Raw genomic sequence first — 15,898 nt, 5'->3', positions numbered from 1 at the left:
TGACTGATATAAATCGAGCCTAGAAATACTCTATCACAGCATGCTTTAATGATTAGGGGCCAGAAGTTTAACTTTCTTATGTAGAGGTTTTACCCCATATTTCACAGTAATTCTTTTCAAGTTCATTATTCTCCAAGACACGGGAGTCTTTCTGGGTCATAGGTTTAAACAATTTCCCAAAGAGAATTTCAGGATAAAAAGGAAATGTATCAACAGTAAAATGAAGTATTAGAAAAACTCCATAAGAAAATCACTGTCATGGACTCAATCAGCTTGGGAACAGGTACATAATCACTTATCTCAGTCTAAACAGAGCAAAACAACTTGTGATTTCTAAAAAATGAACAACTGAATCTTTTATTGCGCTAAACTTTCTCATTTTCATTTAATGATTCCGCTGGAATTAGCCTTTCTTTTTCAAACCAAACAGTTCTTGTGAATGGAGCCTAAATAATTTCTTTACTCTGCATAACACTGAAAGTCATTAGCCTAAATAGGTGAAAAGGAAATGCTTTCTATCTGGTGAGTGGAAATTGACCCTTCCCCCAGCAAACTTATCTAAAAAGGGGAAGATCAGGATTTGTAAGGAAATGAATTGTTTGGAAGCAACTAAAGCAAACAGAAGAGAAAGTAGGTTCATGTAATTTTGTACACCAACTGAGCATTGAATGAGCATCGTTCTAAGTTTCTCTTCTAAGCCCAGCATTGTGCAACGAACTGTGAAGGAAGAGGTGGTCTTTAACCCTATATGTGATAGTATCAGGGGAATGTGTCTGTTTACAAGTAACTAGGTAAGTAGGCATGTGTGATCACATTTTTATGCAAATGTAGGTAGGATGAAGTAGGGGAGAAAAAAGAAAATCCTTTATTCTAGCCACCACCAATTTTGGGTGTGAACCACCATACACGTTCCACCCTCACCCCACCACAATTTTGTGTACCACTAAGGTCTAGTTGGGAGGAAATGAAATGAAGATAAAGGGGATTTATAGACTCTTAGATATTTAAAGCAAAAAAAAAACTTTAAAATTATCCAATCCCTTCAATTTTGAGTGGAGAACATTGAAGGCTAAAAGATGAATGTAGAAGAGGGACATTTTATAATCTTTGGCAAATAGATGTTAAAAAAATAACTTGTTAATTAAATTCATTTCCTAGATGCTCACCCTCCTGTCAACTAAAAATAAAAAAAGAAATTAAAACATATAAAAATACCTCTCATTCCTCACCACAAATACCCACGATGGAATTCAGGATGCGCCCAAAATGTAACACCTCGACATATTCATTATCTCAAACTGAAGAAGTTTGAGAAAAGGGCAGAAACGGGAAAGTCACTCTGACTTCATCCTTCCCTCTTTCTTCTTTCGTAAAACAGGTCAAAAAACCCTCTGGAAGAAAGGAGGACCCTTATCCCCAAAGACAAAAGAACAGCAAGAAGAATCCTAACAGGCCTTGCTAACTTTTCTGCAGTTAACTGCACTTAACCATACTCTTTACCTATGATATTCTCCGCAACTATCCACTCTTCCTCAAACCCAGCATAAAGATACACCAGTCTAACTTTATTTGACTCTTCATTTCCTTATGAAGGCTCTCATGTCACATACAGCTTAAATAAATGTTGTTGAAATAAATTTGTAGGCCCAAGATGGAGCCACTCCTGCCTAGGATTCCCAGCAACTGAAACATAGCTAACTTTTACGTTGCCGTTGCCGTAAACACTGTACTTGACCAGAAACACAGCATATCCTGTCAGCCAGTCCCCAAACACCTGACTAGCTCTGGGCTGTTTATTTACTTCTTCGTTCACTATTCTTTATCCCATAAAGCTTCCTGCCTTGCCCCAGATTTTGGAGTCCTCCAAATGGAGACTGTCTGCTTCAGGAAGTGTTCAATGAAGTTTGTATGTATCACCTAAATTGTCTTCTTTAGTCATTTTTTAAAGAATTTGAATGTTTTTCTCCTGTAAATCTTTGTCAGTTTAATTTTCAGACTCAGCCAGGGAACCTAAGAGGGTTGAGGAAAGCTTTTCCCAACCCTCCACCCATCCTATTCCCTTTCTTTAGAACGGAAGTTTAAAATCACTCTGTTGATTGGTTCAGCTCGATATTGCATGCATCCTCCCTCCAGAAGAAATATAAACTCCCACATCCTTGAGTAAGCATAAGGTTGACAGTAACAAAGGCATCACCAGTTTAAGCAGTTACCGTTGATTAAGGGCAAATCATGCCTCTCAGCTTTGGTATTCTTTCCGTAAAATGGGAATAACACCTAGTATTTCTTGAAAATAAGTGAAATGTGTACACACTATTTCATACAGTATCTGACACACAGTTCAACCTATTATTAGTTTCCTTTAGTAACTCAGTATATTTTTGTCATCACCAAATGTATCTAAACCACTCTTTATTTTTTATTGAGCCTATATCATAACTTTTTTTAACTCACAATTTAGTTAATGTTTGTGACTTAATGAATTTACTGTAGAGGAGGAAAAACTTCTATTCTCTTAGATTCAAGAGAGCCCATTAATTAAATGGGGAGCCCATTTAATTAAACTAACAAAAGCCAAACAGGAGAAAAGGCACACAATTTTTGTTAATATGTATGGGAGTTCACCGAAAAGAGATAAACTCAAAAGAAGCTTCTATACCCTTAGCAAATGGAAAAAGGAGGCTCTCAGGGACGTAAATTGCTCAACTGCAGGGAGCTGCTGTCTTCCCTCCCTGGGTGGGGGTTGGGGAGGAGAGCTGGAGGGGACCTTCCACAAAGGGAAATTTATTAGGCAGAGAAATCTTTCTACATCTGTTAATTCTCAATCGCCTTTAGCTCAAAATAATACTTATGCCAAAGTGATGTATTTGGGGGCAACGTATTCTGATCCCTTTATTTCTATCATTTTATATGAAAAAAGTATTCCATTTTCTGTGTGCAAATTTCACCTCTGTGGGACTTCAAGTGGTCTTTTTGGTTTTTTTGTTTTGTTTTGTTTTTTTGGTCTATTTTTCCAGGATGTGGGTACAAATCCATACTGAGGCAAAGCACTAGATTAATACTCTCTGGGGTTATGTGTCCTAGGCTAAGAGAGCTAAACCCCTGAGAAGAAGTCTAAAGGGAAAAAATATGAAAAGTATACTTAGATCCTCTCTCTGTTCGTTTCACAGACATTATTACATTCAACCTTCTCAATAACCTTTCCTGCTAGTTATTATTAATCTTCAAATATAGATGAGGAAATCAAAGCTCAGGAAGGTTAGGTAAATTGTTCCAAGTTCAGGGGAGTAGTAAGCAATAGAGTCAGAATTTAAGTTCAAGTCTGTCTGACCCCAAAGTCCGTAACATCACATCTTTCACAGTATGAAAGTAGAGTGGTGTAGATCTATTTAAAATGCTTTGCACATGCATAAATGTTTGCACAAATGTGGTTGGCATTTGCCATTGTACATACATGCAGTGGAAGGCCCACTCTGCCTTTGTTAACAAGGGAAATAGTTCTGATTATCAGTCCACAAAGACACTGGGGAGATGTCTCAGCAAAAAATAGGGTGTGTGTGTGTGTGTGTGTGTGTGTGTGTGTATTATATATATATTATTTTCCTAAATTCTCTGTTTTCTCCTTTGTCTCTTTATAAACTATAGTAAGCAAATAATGGCCTCAAAGATGCCATCATCCATGAAACCTGTGAATGTGTTATATTAAGGCAAAGGGGAATTAAAGTTACAGATGGAATTAAGGTTTCAAACAGCTGACCTGAACATGGGGAGATTATCCTAGATTATCTGGCTAAATCCAATGTAATCACAAGAGCCTGTAAAAGTGTAGGTGAGGGAGGAGACACAGACTGAGTAATGTGCTGTGAGGATTCACGCTTCCATTGCCGGCTTTGAAGATGTAAGGGGCCAGGCTGTGAGTTGAGCAACGTAGGAAGCAGGGAGAAGCTGCAGTGCATGACTTGCCCTCAATCGCCCCTAGAACCTCCAAAGAGACCACAGCCCTAATGACACCTTGACTTTCACCCAGTGAGATACATGTCAGACTTTTGATCTACAGAAAAGTAAGATAATAAAATTGTGGTGTTTTATACTAAATTGTTACAGCAGTGATAGAAAACTAATACATGATCTAATCGACATGTCAAAAAGCAGCAGCTCATCTTAGACCATTTGTGCTGCCTGAAGTCTAGCCAATTGCCAGCTTCCTTACTCCTTTGTTTGTTAACAGCAGGAGAATTTATTGTATTGCTTCCTCAGACTAATCAATGGGTAGGTGCTCCAGATCATGGATCATTTTGAATGGCAGCTTTTCAGTTCTGTGGAAAACAATATTAAAGCATAATTTTCAAAAAAGGTAGAATGATAACCCTCATGTAAATATAAAATAAACATGTGTCAAAGATTTTATGCCCTGGCTGGTGTAGCTCAGTGGATTGAGCGCGGGCTGCGAATCAAAATGTCACAGGTTCAATTCCCAGTCAGGGTACATGTCTGGGTTGCAGGCCATGACCCCCAGCAACCGCACATTTATGTTTCTCTCTCTCTCTATCTCTATCTCCCTCCCTTCTCTCTCTAGAAATAAATGAATAAAATCTTTTTTAAAAGCCTGTTTCTTCTAATTATAAAAAAAAGATTTTATATGTAACTCATTGATTCATGAAAGAACCAGGGAGATATTAAAATCAGTTCAAAGTGCATTTGAGAAACTGGGTGTTTACAGGCAATTTAATAAAGGAATGGTAGAGAAGATTGCTGGTTTGGATCCAAAACTGGTTCATGAACCATACCCTTAAGAATTATCTTTTTCTCCACTGGACAGGAACTATTTGCATTTATGAATTAATCTCTGCTTCTTCAGAGCTGCAAAGTAATCCAGTCAATAGGAAGTCAGTAAAAGGCTCAAACACAGTTCTAAACTGAAAGAACACTTTGTAACCTCTAGATTCCACTTCTAACTTTTAGATATATTTTTTTTAATTTGACAACTATGAATCTGAGTAAGCAAACTGTTAATAGTTGTGAGAGTCAAGGAGAATAAATCTCCCCTCAGAGCACTCTGAGCTTTCCTTCCTGTGTCTTAGCCATGTGGATGGCAAGCCTGCTCTCTAGACAAATCAAAAAAGGAAAAATTCTTGACTCTTCTCTTCAGTTCATACCCTACATTTAATTTACCCATTTAATTCAGATGGTTTTGTTTGTAGTAATAAATTTATGCTGAGCTTTTTGTTTTTCTTAGACTAACATGATATGTTTACAAGATGCTGGTTAGGATAAGAATAGTATTTGACCGTGAATGACTTTTCTGCACATAAACCCACACATAAACCAAAACCACTAAATAAAAAAGTAAGCCCCAAGGATTCTAGCATCAAGAGTATTAGCGGGAAGTCTGGGAGTATGGCCCCAGGATCTACCTAGGTGTGCTCAGCTTAATTCTACTTTATAATTCAGCCATTTTCCCAATACATTCAAATCTGACATACAGATGAAGACAACTTCAGATTTTTGAAGCCACGAACTGTAATATCATATGAATGGTCAATGTGTCTCTCATTTTTGTCTTGGAAACACCTTCTAAGGATGACTGAAGTGGAGAAGGAAACAATTGATCCTAGGCAGGGAATGGCTTCTGGACCTAATGGCTCGAAGGTCCTGCAGAAGGTGATTATTTTGCTGTTGAGTGCCACAAAGGTTGTCTGATTCTTTACTTTGAATATGTAAGAAAGTGAAAAATAATATTTCTTCTACCCTCTTAGGCGCTACAGCGAGAGCCTGCGATCAGGCTGATGAAAAGATTAGGAGAAAAGATTAGGAGAAAAGGGTTCTTTCTAATGCACAGGGCGGGAAGGGGCTCACAGAAAAGAACATCAAAAATCCCTAAAAGCACTTAGGTCTGGGAGCTTCTATTATCATTTTAACAAGGGTATTACATTTGTGGAGAAGTGCTAAGACAAAGAATAACGGGATTGGGCCTCAAGGGGCAAGAAATTGTGAGAAGGTAAGTATATGGGGGAAACAAATGGAAAATAAGAATTATTGTTACCTTAGGAAGGTTTGTTTGTGCAGACCCATTTAAGTGCCATCTTCTCCTTATTGCCTCCCGTGAATCATTATTCTTTTCTTCTTGGTATGGCAAAGGGAAGGGGGATGTCTTTACAAAAAGAAATGTATGCCCTGATTTTAGGACGACAGGGGGCAGTAGAGAGCTTTTCTTGCATCTGCTGCTTCTCAGTTGCATCTTTATACCAAATGTGTCATGTTTGGGAGTAGCATACTCTGCTACCCTTAAATGTGTCACTCATAAAACCTAAATTCTCATGCCTGAACCTACAATTCTCTTCACAAATATAATACCCATTAGAGTATTAGTAAATATTTCTCATGATTATTTACTTTGTTCAAGGTCTTGGGATATGCATTGTGAACGTACTAAGATAAACAAAAATATTCATTCAAGCAACTTAATACAATTAGGAAACAAAGTCAGGCACACATGTTGTTTAATGTGGCTAAGAGCACGAACTCTGAGATCTGGGTTTGGATCCTCACTCTGCTGCTTACTAACTGCCACTTACATGGTCCTGGGCAGGTGACTGCAAGTCTCATCCTCCTTACGTGTAAAATGAAGGGCTGCCTAGCTTTCAGGGATGTTATGAAAATTAAGTAAATGATACACAGAATTCACTTGTCCATGGAATTTCCATGGTAAGCATTCAATGAATATTGACTGTTAATATTCACAACTAGAGTATAAGCAGATAGTGATAAGAGCTATGTGAGATTATACATATTCAAGGATACCAAGGTCCCCATCTGGTCACCAAAAGAGTTGCCCTTCCTACATGAAAGAGAAAAATAATAATGGTTGGTCAGAATATAATAAAGGATTCAGAGATAACATCTTTAAGAACCTTATCTCTTGATCAAATGGGCCAAATGATAACCTCACCAGTCATTTACATTAACTATGCTAGATGACTTTTTCTTGTTATCCACTTAATCTTCATATTGATCTTGAGAGGTCATCATTACCACGTCTTATCTAGGTTTGGGCATTATTCATGAGCCTGCATTCAAACTCTGTCTCCTATTGGTTTCCTGGAAGGCCTTAGGGAGGAGCCAGATCCAGAGAGGAACCACTGCAAAAAAGCAGCACTTTCCGCACTGACTGACCTGCCTTGTCCCTTAGCAACCATGGCAAAACCATGCCAGTGGTATCTAGAGCTGTGAGCCTCTGAGGTTGTTTATCTGTAGGGTGAACTCATAAAAGCTCCCCTAATGTCTATGTTTTAGCTATAAATAAGTGCAGTATCATTTGTGTCACCATGATATTGTAAATATAAAATAAAAGAATCAAATTGGAAAATGTCGCAAAACAAAAGTTCTGGGAGAAAATTAAAATTTATTGAAAACTTCATATGAGAGTTAACCTATTGAAGTAAGACAGTTCTCAGGAGAAAACAATTCATATATTTTTAGTGCATATTATGTTTTTGACGTGCTAGGCAATGTGAGAGATATGAGAACTATAAAACACCGACCTTGTTCTCAAAAAGCTTGTAGTATGGTGGTGGAGTAAATGAGAATTACTAATGTAAATTGCAGCTGCCAACCAACACATATAAATTTTCCTTTACTGAAAATATTAAAACTGTATGATACATTATCTCTGGGCAGTGACTGGAAAAGAAGGAAACTAATATTGGGCTAAGTGATTTCACATGTGATGTCTTATTTAATCCTCTCAAATATTCATTGAATTAAGGACTATTTTCCCCATCCTTATAAATGAGGTTACTGAAACTGATATGCTAAATGGCTTGTCCATGGTAACATAAATGTAAGAACAGGGGCTAAAAACCTAATATCAAATTCTGAATCTCTTACTGTTTTTACCATATTGAGGAAGCCTGGTCTCAAGTGTTCTAGAACTTCCTCCTTCTAGGTAGATGGTAGGACAACACTTTCCCGCCCACTTGAAGTCAGGTGTGGCCCTGTGACATGCTCTTGCCAGTGAAAAGTAGGTGAATGTGACCTGTATCACTTCTGGGCAGAAGCCTCAAGAGCCAGTGCAGACAATTAACCTTGTTCTCTCTTGTCTTCTGCCACAATGTGCAGCAATATTCAATACAGCAGCTGTTCTCTCACTTTGGTTCCTGGAATGAGGACACCATGGAGCACAGGCCCTACCCAACCTTCAGTGGACATTCAGATAAGGAATAAGTATTTCTACTTCAAGTGCTAAGTTTTGAGGTTGTTCATCTTGGCAACTTAACCTAACCAATCCTGACTCATTGGTGCTGAAAATAAGGTGCTGTTCTCATTAAATTCCTAATGTATGTAACTTTTGCTTGAAGGGCCAGTCAGTAAATGATGAGGAAACTTACTAGAGACCTAAAGTCTGGGATGATATCTTATAATTTTTTTTCTCCAATAACTTGAAAGTCAGATACTGTGTTTGATGATCTTACAGTTCTAGAAGTGGGAAAATAGAATGTTAGTGACCAATATAGGTATTGGTTTCTGCATTTAAATGAATTTGATGAGGTACTACAAGAGATGACCAGAGCAAAGTACTGACCAGGTTTTAATCAGGAATGGAAGGGGAATGAAAGAGTCTAGAAATTTAGAGAGTTGGAGGAGGCAACTGCATGGAAAACCTTTTGAGAAATAAAGACCAATTAGACCTTAGTTTTGTGGCAAAGATCAAATCAAGGTATGGTAGTCATGTTAGGTATTAAATCCTCAAATGGATTAATGTATTGCCCAACAAATCCTTTCAGTTAGGAAAACACGGGGCTTAGGGCTTAGCACTTCACCAAAGCTTAATAGGCTTAAAGTCCTCACAGCTGAGAAAGAGGTAAGTCTTGACAGAAAGAACTGCAGATGCATCTATTGACACATGGGGCTGACAAGAATAAAACAGACAAGAAAGTAACTAAATTTTGAAATCAAGAACATGGATTAAGAAAACTGGCACTGAAAAAGGACTCCTGGATTCTTAATCTTCTGCAGAAAATGAACAAGTTGTACAACCTGCTCAGTAATCCAATGTCCTCTTCAGATGTGGCCAAGGAGCATGGTGGCAAAGAAAGAGCTCCCAGAGGGTGCAGCCACAACCACAGAGAACATTAACTGGTGAGTCCTTCCCAGAGAACAAAATCGGGGTGTAAGTAAGAAAATGCCACATCCCTCCGAATGTTTGTCTAGAATTTCTCCAGAGTAACAATTTTTCTGGTGAAATGACTAAATAAATAAATACGTACATACATACATCGGCACCTAGGATACCCTATCCTTTATTTTAAATCATCTCTATCTCCCACACATCGCAGAAGGCTAACTGTTGGGGACACCTCCCATCACATCAGATTTTCTGTGAGTGTGTGACCTGGTCAGTCTCTGTAGCTCTCCGATCTCCCATGCTGCTTGTCTTGAATACCATACAGAATTCCTCACTTTGGGTCTCAGTTTCCTCATTTTTCAGTTGAAGAGCTCTTTCTAGGTGATTTTTTAAAGACCCTTGTGATTTTTTAAAGACGCTTTTAATTTTTTAAATTGTAATTCTATTCTCTGCCAATAGTGGGCAGTCCTTACACTTTATCCAGGGTTCAGACAATGAAAGACTTGCACTGATGAGGGGCATTAGGCACAGGACAGATTCTTCTGTGTTCAGGATGATGGCTTTGACCTGGGGAATTCTATGTGTACATTGCTAGTCAAAATATTTAGAAACCTGACCACAAGATGCATAGAACAAACGCCTGACACAGAAAACAGGAAAACAGAGAAAAGTAACCTCAGTTTCCAAAACATGCATAAGCTCTTTGCTCTGTCTGAAACATTCTTCCCATACCTCACCCCTATACCTGTATCCTTCCTGCTTATCCTTCAGCCTGCAGAGCAAGCTCCACTTCTAGGAATGCTGACATCAACGGGCAAGATTAGGTTAGGTTCCCATAACTCCTGTTCTTTGCTCTATTCATTCCACTCATAACTATACATTCAGTGTTTATCTTGCACACTAAGCTCTAAGTCCTACAAGGGCAGAGAATGTAGTTATCACGTTCATCTGTGCCTAGCACAGAACCTGACACTCAGCAGGTACCCAACAAATGTGTTTCATGAAGGCCTCTCCAGCTGCCTTCATATTTCAAGGCTGTGGAATAATTATTTCTCTCCCCTGCCACCATGCCCTGTAACTGCGCTTCGTGATGGGAGAGAAGAAACCAGGAATTAGAGAAAGTGTGCCCCGCTGGTTTTGCCAGAACTGTAATCCGTTAGATAAATTGCTGAGGGGGAGGGGGGAAATGCTAGTAGAATACTTCAAACAATAATTCTATTCAATGCAAAAGATTAAAATAGGCATACTCTGAAAAAAGTACCTCATGTATAACTACAGAGCAAATGCTATTGGATAGCTATTATTTAAGGAATATCTCATACCCAGTTTCCGGATTCCTATAGCTGTTAAAAGGCAAAAGATTCTTAAATTTGCACATGTGTAGTTGAATATGCACAGAGTATTTCTGAAGACACGCAAGAAACTGGAACCATCTGCACCCACACAGTCTACGTTAAGTCGCCTGTGCCATTCCACGGTCTTCACCGTGACTGTGATATTCCAGGAAACTCTTGCACAGGAAATAAAAGTTGCAAATAATTATATTGTTCACTTCAGAAACATCCAGAAACCATTTCAAAACTGTTCAGTTTTTCAATAGATAGTTACCAAATGATTATTCTCTTAGACTTTTTGAAACCGTCACCTTCCTGTGTCCACAATCTTAACACGACTCTCATCCAATCTTAACCCCTTACACTGAAAGACCCCCTCACCTTAAACCAGACACCAAAACCTCATAAATATCTTGATTGCGCCCTTCCCTCCCAAACTTTACTAAGGCTCCTTCAAGGCAGTGGCCTCCCTCACCACGGTTTGAATAAACCCAGCTCTCCCCCAGTGGGTGCTGGGGCAGAATTTTCAGGGTGCTAGCATTCAACAAAATAGATAGTGGTTACTTCTGAGGAGAGAACTGAAAGAAAAGATATGGACGCTGTTCTTTCACACCATTGAATTTTTATATCGGTATGTCTTATCTATTCCAAAATAAATGATAAAGCAAAACAAAATAAAATTTAAACACATAAAAGAATGCAGAACACATCGTTGTGCACTCTCCTCTCTGACCAGAAGGTGTCATTCCTTGCTCGGGGCTGGGAAAGAAATGACAGGTGGGACCTCCGTGACAGGGCAGAGGACCTCAATGGGCCTGGAAATGTCAGCTCCTGGAAAGAAATGCCTGGGGTCTCTCCTCACAGTAATAGCTAATATTTATTGAATACTTTCTAAATGCCAAAAAATATTTTAAAACATCTTTCTTTAGGTAAAAGTAATGTATGACCAACTACATACATTTAAAGTGTGAACATGATGAATTTTGACATATGTATGCAGCTATAAAATCATTACCGCAGTCAAGATAATAAACATCATCCCCCCAAAGTTTCCTCATGTTAATTGGTAATCCATCCCTCCCTCATTCTAGGTAAGTTTGTAAGCACTTTTCATAGATAGTATTAGTTCATCCTCACCTTGCTCTTTAAGCACTATTACACCCACTTTACAAAAGAGGAAACAGGAGTAGACAGGTTTAGTAACTTGCCCTAAGTCAGTCAAGTTGTGGAGCTGTTCTATGAACACAGGCAGATGTGACACCAGAGATACAGTAAGTCAGCCATTTTCACAGATACGTGGGGTACATGTATCTCTGGAGGGTGGAGGATGAAGACTTTCTGAAGGTACAAGGGCTTCAGTTCTTTGATCTCCAACTTCCTCACATAATCTCCATCTCAACGGTTCACCAAGAATAGGGCATGAGTTGCAGCTTCATGGTCATTCCTTGTTTCCCCTTGACAAGGGGTGTAACTTTAATTCATTCCACAGTACGTTGTTCTTGCTCTGAGGTTTTAAAAAAATTGAAATATTGTCACTGTGTGTAAGTAAGTTAATTTAATACAAAATTCTTTTCCAGTCAAGATTTACAATACTTTCAACAAAATTGAAGAAAGACTAATCAAGCTGAGTACTGATAATAGATCACTAAGAATAATTTTTGATAAAAAGTTATTATATGTTTTTAGCATATGACTTGAAAGAGATCAGAAAATTTAGTGAAATTGCTAAAGCTAAATGCCTTCTGTTCCTATTTACTTATTTACATGAGTGAGATTTCTCAAAGAATGCATCTATAAAAATTAAAAACAGGAATAAAAGTAATCCTGATTCTGATCTCATTCTAGAAATAAGTAATAATCATCAATAGATACATGCACTGATTGAAAAAACAACATTCATCTCATTAGGACTGATGTTTCTGAGTTTATTTTACATTTTATGTTCAACATTTATTTACCAAAATATATGGTTGTTTAACTTTATTCTTAAAATTTGTTCTGTTTGGTTTATTGTGTTTATTAATAATTCTATTGTTACCTTAATCCACAAGAATTCTTTTTTTAAAGGAATGTTTTATTTATTTATTTTTAGAGAGGCATTAGGGAGGGAGAAAGAGAAAGAGAGAAACATCAATGTGAGAGAGAAACATTGATAGGTTGCCTCTTGCATGCCCCCAACTTGGGGCCCGGCCCACAACCCAGGTATGCGCCCTGACTGGGAATTGAACCAGACATCCTTTGGTTCACAGGCTGGTGCTCAGTCCACCAAGCCACACCAGCCAGGGCCAAGGAATTCTTGAATATCTTTAAGTCTTCTAAAATAAAAAACACTTTTCTATTTCAAGTTACATATGTATTTTTGTGGTAGAAAGTTTGATAGAGTAATCAATAAAACTTTTAAGCATAAAATATATTAGAAAAATTCTATGATGAAAGTAGATGGAAATATGAATTGAAGGGGGAGCAGGAACAATGTAAAAACTCTGACTATTGAACTTATTTGTGCAATTCTTTAATGGACAGTGGGTATCAAGTTGTATGGACTATACATGGTATTGTATAATGTTTCTCAAGTGATAAGCTTTAGTCTTGCCAATATTATAATATCCAGAAATCATATTCTTTCAACTATTTAAATATAAGGTTAAAAATCTAGATGTGGACTGAAGATACTGTAGGAAATATATGCTTTTAAAATTTTCTTTTAGGACACATGCAATAAAGAATGTCTGAAGTTCATGTTTTGCCTCATATTTGTTTCATGAAAAGCAAACACAAAGGATGAGAGACAAACAATGCAGCAGACCTAGTTGAAACGGTGAGGGGGAGGAGGGGCCTAAAGGAATCCTTATGGCACCGATGAGTAAGGATGGCTTTCAGGAGGTGGCACCGGATTTCGGTCTTGGGAAAAAAAGGCAAGAGATAAAATTTTTAAATGCAGTGGGGGAAAGTAGGGTGAACTGTGCTGTTACACGACCTTGATCTTCTTAGTTTAGTTTATTCAACAGATATTTATTAAACATCTATTTTGATAATGTGAGCTCTGGGAATGTAATAATGACCAATCTCTGTTTCCTAGGTGTTTACAATCTAGGTGCATATTGGTTTTCTATTGCTATCATGAATTTTTCGGCTGAAAACAATACTCATTTACTTTCCTGCAGTCCTATAAGTCAGACGTCTTGGTTGGGCTCGGCTAGTTCCACTTCTCCAGGTCGCACCAGACTAACATCGAGGTATCGTCCAGCCTGAGCTCTTCTTTGGAGGTGGTGGTGACAATCTGCTTCCAAACTCATTCAGGTTGTTGGCAGAATTAAGTGGCGTGTAGCTATAGTTGAGGTTCCTTTTTCCTTGCTGCCTGCCTTCCTTATCATTTTGCCCCCTCCATCTTCAAAGCCTGCAACAGCTGCTGGGGATGTCCTGCTTATATTTTGAATCTGACTTTCTCTTCTGCTGTGTTACTTCTGCCTCCAGATGGAGAAAGTTATCTATTTGTAAGGACTCATGTAATTAGATTTGGACTACCCAGGTAACCCAGGATAATCTCCCTATTTTAAGTTACATAACCTTAATCATATCTGCAAAGTCCCTTTTGCCAAATAAGGTATCATATTCATAGGTTCTCAGGTTTAGGACATGACATCTTTGGGACCCTTTCTACCCACCAAAGATGAAATCAGATGAGTACAGGAACATTTATAACACAGTATAATGGGCCCTCTTATATGGATAAATGCAGCATTCTATGGGGCACATAGCATATCTAACCTTGAAGGAGAATTGGAAAAACCTCTTTGTATTAACTATTGCTACATAACAAACTATCCCAAAACATAGTGACTAAAACAATGTATGCATATTATTTCATAGGTTCCTATAGATCAGAAGTTTCGGAGCAGTTAAGCTTGTGAGTCTAGTTCTCTCATGAGGTGACAATCAGAATGTCAGCTGGGACAGTCATCTGAAGGCTTGACTGGAGTTGAAATATCCTCTTTCCAGCTCACTCACAGGACTGTGGCAAGAGGACTCTGTTCCTTACTGGCCGTTGGCTGGAGGTGTCAGTTTTTCACCACGGGGGCCTCTCTAGACTGTTTGAATGTCCTTACCACATGGCAGAAAACCATAATATCTAGCATTTCCTGATCTCATCATCCCTTCCGCCTTATTCTGTTCATTAGAAGTGAGTCACTGAGAACGCTGACATTGAAGAGGAAGGGAATTAGGAGCCCTTGCACGACCAGTCCCTGAAGCATTAACCCCTAGGGATAACCCCTAGGCCTCTATCGGGTTTCAGCTTCAGACCCAGAAGGAACAGCAAAACCAGGCCAGCGACACCATTGCTGACATCAGGAAGGGCTGCATTGACTAATGACCGCTGCCCTAGTTCTGACCAATCAGTGGAAACCACGACCCTGAAAGGACACACTTGGAAAGCTGATGAATATTCTATTGGAACCCTCCCCTGGGACCTCCAGATAAATGCCCTCAAGAAGAGGCCCCAGTGCAGCTCCCTCTGTGGAGCATACCCACGCCTTTCCCTCCCCCTCCCCTCAGGTGCGAGGGTTTCCTTGCCTCTCTCTCTCTCCTGAACTCCAAGGGCCCTTCTTTTGCCTCTGTAACTTGTTCCCTGAGCCCATTTCTTCTATACTTCACTTCTACCTCTGTGACTTTCTAAATAAACTTTCTCATAGTTTGAGTCTTGGCTCTATTCTTTCTTAGCCAAAACTCAAGTACCAAGATTGCTGAACCGAGGTCAGGTCTGACCCCACTGGTCTAACACCTGGTGCCGTTTCACCACCGCCAACACAACCACAGTGAGATACCATTCTATACCCATCAGGGAAGCTAGATCAAAAAGCCAGATAACAACAAGTAGTGATGAGGATGTGCAGTGGTCAGAACCCTCACATACCACTGGTGGGAATGAAAAACGGTATAGCTGCTTTGGAAAACAGTGTAGCAAGTCCTTAAAAGATTTAACCTTTCTCAATGCTTATCCAAAATGTCCAAGGACACACAGTCCAGGCCGAATCAGTGTTGTCATCAAGCACCCAGGCTCCTTCTCTCTCTCTGCTCTCTCATTCTCAGCATGCAATTTCTATCTGCATGGTTGCAAAATGGCTCTGTTGCAAAAGGGCTCCTCTTTCCCCAGGAATCTAGGCCTTGTTCCAGAAGGGAAGATATAATGGTCAAAATTTTGCCCTTGAGGGTGGGAGGTAGGGATGGCTAGGGTGGGGGGGAAATAGGGACAACTGGATTTGAACAACAATAAAAGAAACAGAACAGAGTTGGAAAGAAAAGTAATTAAAAAACCTAAAAAATAAAAAAGCTTTCCCTGTGTGAGGCTTTGCCATTTTATTCAGAAGCAGTTTATTTCCAGAGACTTCCAATTTCTTTTGTTGGCTAGAATTCTGCCACATGGTCACCCCTAACGGCAGAAGAT

The sequence above is a fragment of the Phyllostomus hastatus genome, unplaced genomic scaffold (genome assembly GCF_019186645.2).
Source record: "Phyllostomus hastatus isolate PE091 unplaced genomic scaffold, TTU_PhHast_1.1 phas_contig_308, whole genome shotgun sequence".
NCBI lineage: Eukaryota > Metazoa > Chordata > Mammalia > Chiroptera > Phyllostomidae > Phyllostomus > Phyllostomus hastatus.
The sequence above is the reverse complement of the archived record's forward strand: the minus strand, read 5'-3'. Positions refer to the sequence as shown.